Source organism: Bubalus bubalis, chromosome 4 (assembly GCF_019923935.1).
Source record: "Bubalus bubalis isolate 160015118507 breed Murrah chromosome 4, NDDB_SH_1, whole genome shotgun sequence".
NCBI lineage: Eukaryota > Metazoa > Chordata > Mammalia > Artiodactyla > Bovidae > Bubalus > Bubalus bubalis.
Window position 1 is genome coordinate 136,555,092 of NC_059160.1, and position 6,000 is coordinate 136,561,091.

Sequence of the window (6,000 nt, forward strand, 5' to 3'; positions counted from 1 at the left end):
ACAACATACAGGGACATTTTATTGCCTGTAAGGTCTGTAGAATTACAAGGTCAATAGATATCAGACTCAACATCGAATCCTTCATATTTATTAATTACATTCAACAAAGCACTTGCCATCATTCTACAGACTGAAGCTAGATGAACATTCTGTCACAAAAACCTGCTCCGTTAATCCTGAGAGAGGTGAAGATTTCTTTTACTTCTCTGTTGTATTTAATACAGCACATGCATACATACACACACATGTATGCACACACACACACACACTCTTTGCCACAAAATCCTTTCTGTCTTTGGTCCTCAGAATGACTTCCTAACATTCAAGAATTTAATGAAGTAAGTTTCATTAAATTCTCAACAAAATGTCAATATGAAGGGGCTCCCAGCTCTTTTTTTTTTTTCCTTCCATATCTCAGCTACCACATGACAGAGAAAATTTTTGCATATGTGACTTCTCTGGTTTCTACTTCTCCAAAAGAGTTCTTAAGAATCCATCATTAGCTAAGATCCATGTCAGTGATTTACAAAGTAGAAGATCGTCCATCAACACAAAACAGAGATATTCATTAATAGATAAACAAACTTATTGTGGTGCCACCATACACTGCAAGGAGAGGAACAGACTGCTAAATTAACATGCACAAACCTGGCCGAATCTCAAAATCTTTACACTGAATGAAGGAAGACAGACCTAATTAATGTCTGAGATCAGATGTGGGGAAATCCTCTGAGAAGGGGCGATTGGAGTGCCTTCCTTACTTGATTATATTGGTGGTTCCATGTCAAGTTTTGCCAAAAGAATGCACTGGTCATAGCAAACACTCTTCCAACAACACAAGAGAAGACTCTACACATGGACATCACCAGATGGTCAACACCAAAATCAGATGGATTATATACTTTGCAGACAAAGATGAGAAGCTCTATACAGTCAGCAAAACAAGAACGAGAGCTGACTTGGCTCAGATCATGAGCTCCTGATTGCCAAATTCAGACTTAAATTGAAGAAAGTGGGGAAAACCACTAGACCATTCAGGTATGACTTAAATCAAATCCCTTATGATTATACAGTGGAAGTGAGAAATAGATTTAAGGGACTAGATCTGATAGAGTGCCTGATGAACAATGGACAGAGGTTCTTGGCATTGTACAGAAAGGAATCAAGACCATCCCCAAGAAAAAGAAATGCAAAAAAGCAAAGTGGCTATCTGAGGAGGCCTTACAAATAGCTGTGAAAAGAAGAAAAGTGAAAAGCAAAGGAGAAAAGGAAAGATATAAGCATCTGAATGCAGAGTTCCAAAGCATAGCAAGGAGAGATAAGAAAGCCTTCCTCAATGATCAATGCAAAGAAATAGAGGAAAACAACAGAACAGGAAAGACTAGAGATCTCTTCAAGAAAATTAGAAAGATGGTAACAACAACCCTGTATGCGAGATAGCAAAAGAGACACAGATGTATAAAACAGTCTTTTGGACTCTGTGGGAGAGGGAGGGGGGGATGATTTGGGAGAATGGCATTAAAACATGTATAATATCATATAAGAAATGAATCACCAGTCCAGGTTTGAAGCAGGATACAGGAAACTTGGGGCTGGTGCACTGGGATGACCCAGAGGGATGGTATGGGGAGGGAGGTGGGAGGAGGGTTCAGGATGGGGAACACGTGTACACCCGTGGCGGATACATGTTGATGTATGGCAAAACCAATACAATATTGTAAAGTAAAAATAATAATAATGATAATAATAAAGGAAAACAAGAGTTACCAAGGGCACATTTCATGCAAAGATGGGCTCGATAAAGGACAGAAATGGTATGGACCTAACAGAAATAGAAGATATTAAGAAGAGATGGCAAGAATACACAGAAGAACTGTACAGAAAGGATCTTCATGACCCAGATATCACAATGGTGTGATCACTCACCTAGAGCCAGACATCCTGGAATGTGAAGTCAAGTGGGCCTTAGGAAGCATCACTATGAACAAAGCTGGTGGAGGTGATGGAATTCCAGTTGAGTTATTTCAAATCCTGAAAGATAATGCTGTGAAAGTGCTGTGCTCATTATGCCAGCAAATTTGGAAAACTCAGCAGTGGCCACAGGACTGGAAAAGGTCAGTTTTCATTCCAATCCCAAAGAAAGGCAATGCCAAAGAATGCTCAAAAACCGCAAAATTGCACTCTTCTCACATGCTAGTAAAGTAATGTTCAAAATTCTCCAAGCCAGGCTTCAGTGATATGTGAACTTCCAGATGTTCAAGCTGTTTCTAGAAAAGTCAGAGGAACCAGAGATCAAAGTGCAAATATCAATTTGATCATTGAAAAAGCAAGAAAGTTCCAGAAAAACATCTATTTCTGCTTTATTGACTATGCCAAAGTCTTTGACTGTGTGGATCACAATAAACTATGGAAAATTCTGAAAGAGATGGGGATACCAGACCACCTGACCTGCCTCTTGAGAAACCTATATGCAGGTCAGGAAGCAACAGTTAGAACTGGACATGGAACAACAGAATGGTTGCAAATAGGAAAAGGAGTACGTCGAGGCTGTATATTGTCACCCTGCTTATTTAACTTCTATGCAGAGTACATCATGAGAAATGCTGGACTGAATGAAACACAAGCTGGAATCAAGATTTATGGGAGAAATATCAATAGCCTCAGATATGCAGATGACACCACTCTTATGGCAGAAAGTGAAGAAGAACTAAAGAGCCTCTTGAAGAAAGTGAAAGAGGAGATTGAAAAGTTGGCTTAAAGCTCCACATTCAGAAAACTAAGACCATGGCATCCAGTCCCATCACTTCATGGCAAATAGACGGGGAAACAGTGTCAGACTTTATTTTTTTGGGCTCCAAAATCACTGCAGATGGTGATTGCAGCCATGAAATTAAAAGACACTTACTCCTTGGAAGAAAAGTTATGACTAACCTAGACAGCATATTCAAAAGCAGAGACATTACTTTGCCAACAAAGGTCCATCTAGTCAAGGCTATGGTTTTTCCAGTAGTCATGTATGGATGTGAGAGTTGGACTATAAAGAAAGCTGAGTGCCGAAAAATTGATGCTTTTGAACTGTGGTATTGGAGAAGATTCTTGAAAGTCCCTTGGACTGCAAGGAGATCCACAGAGTCCATTGTAAAGGAGATCAATCCTGGCTGTTCATTGGAAAGACTGATGTTGAAGCTGAGACTCCAATACTTTGGGCACCTGATCCGAAGAGCTGACTCACTTGAAAAGACCCTGATGCTGGGAAAGATTGAGGGCAGGAGGAGAAGGGGACAACAGAGGATGAGATGGTTGGATGGCATCACCAACTCAATGGATATGAGTCTGAGTGAACTCCGGGAGTTGGTGATGGACAGGGAGGCCTGGTGTGCTGCGGTTTATGGGGTTGCAAAGAGTTCGGACAGGACTGAGCGACTGAACTGAACTGAACTGAACTGAACCATTTGTCAAAACTCATCAAACTATTCACTTTGATAGTTTACTTACTGCTTGTAAAATATTAACTCAGTAAGTTGGTTTTTAAGATTCCTTAGCTCAAATATGTTTAAAAAGTATTATATCCTGTATTCTCCTGTCACAAATTTATGACTAATCAATTAAAGAGTCTTCACCCATTAAAAGCAATTGAATCATTACAAGCCCCGAGAAATACTACAGTGTACAAGAATGATTAATTGCTGATTTCCACATTCCCTAAATCTGTGTTAGTTCCAGATCCTCCCATTTGAAAAAATTAAATGCTATTAGCAGCATTGAAATTATAGTTTATTAGCTCTTTGATCATTTGTGAGTCATTTAAATTCTTTGTATTGCTTTTTCCTCACCTGAAAAATGAGATATTTGTCTCCATCTCATAGGTATAGTGAGAATGAAATGAGTTAGATGTTTGTAATACACTTATCATTGTGCCTGAGACAATGTGTTACTCTTAGAACACATTTTGAAAAATGGAGAGCCTTCTATCATTCACTAAGGGGAGAAATCAGGATGAACTATTGTCTTACACATCCCTGAAAAAGAGGGCAAAAGTGAGTGGCACTTCTTAATGTAGAAGCTGCTCAACTGTATATATGAAGCAGCGCACAATGATGCTCTAGAAAGGAAATCAAATTTTAACTGATCCCCAGCTCTGAGGTTTACTGACTCTGTAAGCTGGGAAGTCATGTGATGTCTCTAGCCCCGAGCTTCCCTTCATTTAAGAATAAGATGGCAAGAATGGGAACTTGCTGTATGACCCAGGGAACTCAAACTGGGACTCTAACAATCTAGAGGGGTAGGGTGGGGAAGGAGATGGGAGGGAGGGTCAAGACGGAGGGGACATATATATATATATACCTATAACTGATTCATGTTGATGTTTAGCAGAAACCAACACAATTCTGTAAAGCAATTATCCCTCAATTAAAAATAAATAAATTTAAAAAAAGAATAAGGTGGCGAGGAATACAAGTGGCATCTTAACCCCGGGAAAGCCATCCATGAAACACTGCTACTACCATTCTTTATGACGGTGAAAAGCAATGTTTCCCTATTCCTGGTTTGCTGAGTTCTTACTGGCAATGGATATTGAATTTTATCCAATCCTTTCTGCACATTTAGATGATTTTTTTCTTTATTATTTTTTGAGTATGGTGTAATATATTTATCAATTTTTAAATTGCAAAATTAATATGCTTTCCTGGGATAAACTCTTTATAGTCAGCAGAAAAAGGTGGCTAATGTAGGCTAAAAGCAGATTAGAGTTGGACAGGGACTGGGGTGGGGGGATGAGAAGTGACTGTTCAGTGGGTCCAGGGTATTTTGGCAGGGAGTGGAGTCTGGTGGTGACGAAAATGACCTGGCAACAGGTAGTGGTATTGGTTGTACAACACTGTGAATATACTAAAAGCTATTGAAGTTTTCACTTTAACATTGTTAAAGTGGTGAATTTTATATTATGTATATGTGTATATTCACCTTACACTAAAAAATATAAGGTGAATAAGGTGAATGTACTGGATGATATTCAAGATCTCTTATCCTTGTTCACTCATTCACTTATTCAGTAATTTCTATGAAGCCTCCACTATATGGTTCCAGGCAATATGTTCTCTTGAGAAGATATTATAAAGAATTAAAAAAAGACGTGTTCTCTAACATCACTAAAATATTATCTTTGGAGCTTTCCTTCCTAATTTGTGCCCCTGGTTTAGGGTATTATACTCTATTCCCTTAAACTCAATGAGTAGTTTGAAGGTTGGAAAGCATGCTAAGGGTTTGATATTATGGCATGAGTTATTGTTTGATATTATAGACAGAAAGAATAAAGGGAACGGACTGTTATTTACTTGGCTCCAAGTAGCAGTCACTGTGGACTTGACCATACTTATCTCATTAAATCGTCACCAGATTCTTGTAAAATTGGCATTATCATGCACATTGCACAAATAAACTAAGCCTTAAGGACATTAGGCAAATCTTACTTAGGTGACAAATTTTATAAGTAGTATAGCAAGGAGTTGAAATGCATAAGCCCATAGATTTTATATAATACTATATTTGATTCCATAATGTAATGTTTATAATCCTGACATTATTTATGTAAAATGTAGAGTACTTGTGACATTAAGATTTACAGAGTTTCCTATGAAGTTTGACCTCTCTATGACAGATGCCAGCAAAAGAGTTAATAAGATGAAGAAATCTAATTAGAGGGGAAAAAGCCAGTGATACCTAGAGCAATATATCCTGTGTGCTATTTGCCTATTCAAGATAGTAGTTAATATTTAAAACCATCATTTAAGATGTTTTGTGGGTTTTTGGCAACTAAAAAAACTAATTTTTTTTTTGCAATTCCTGAAAGAATCTATTAAAATAAAATCTTGTGGTTATCATAATTTTTAACCAGATACTGGGCCCAATATAAAAAGAAAATAACCCAGACAGGGCATGTTTCCACAGTCCTTACAGTTTGCGTGCACACATCAAGTGACAACTGAAATACAACTGGCA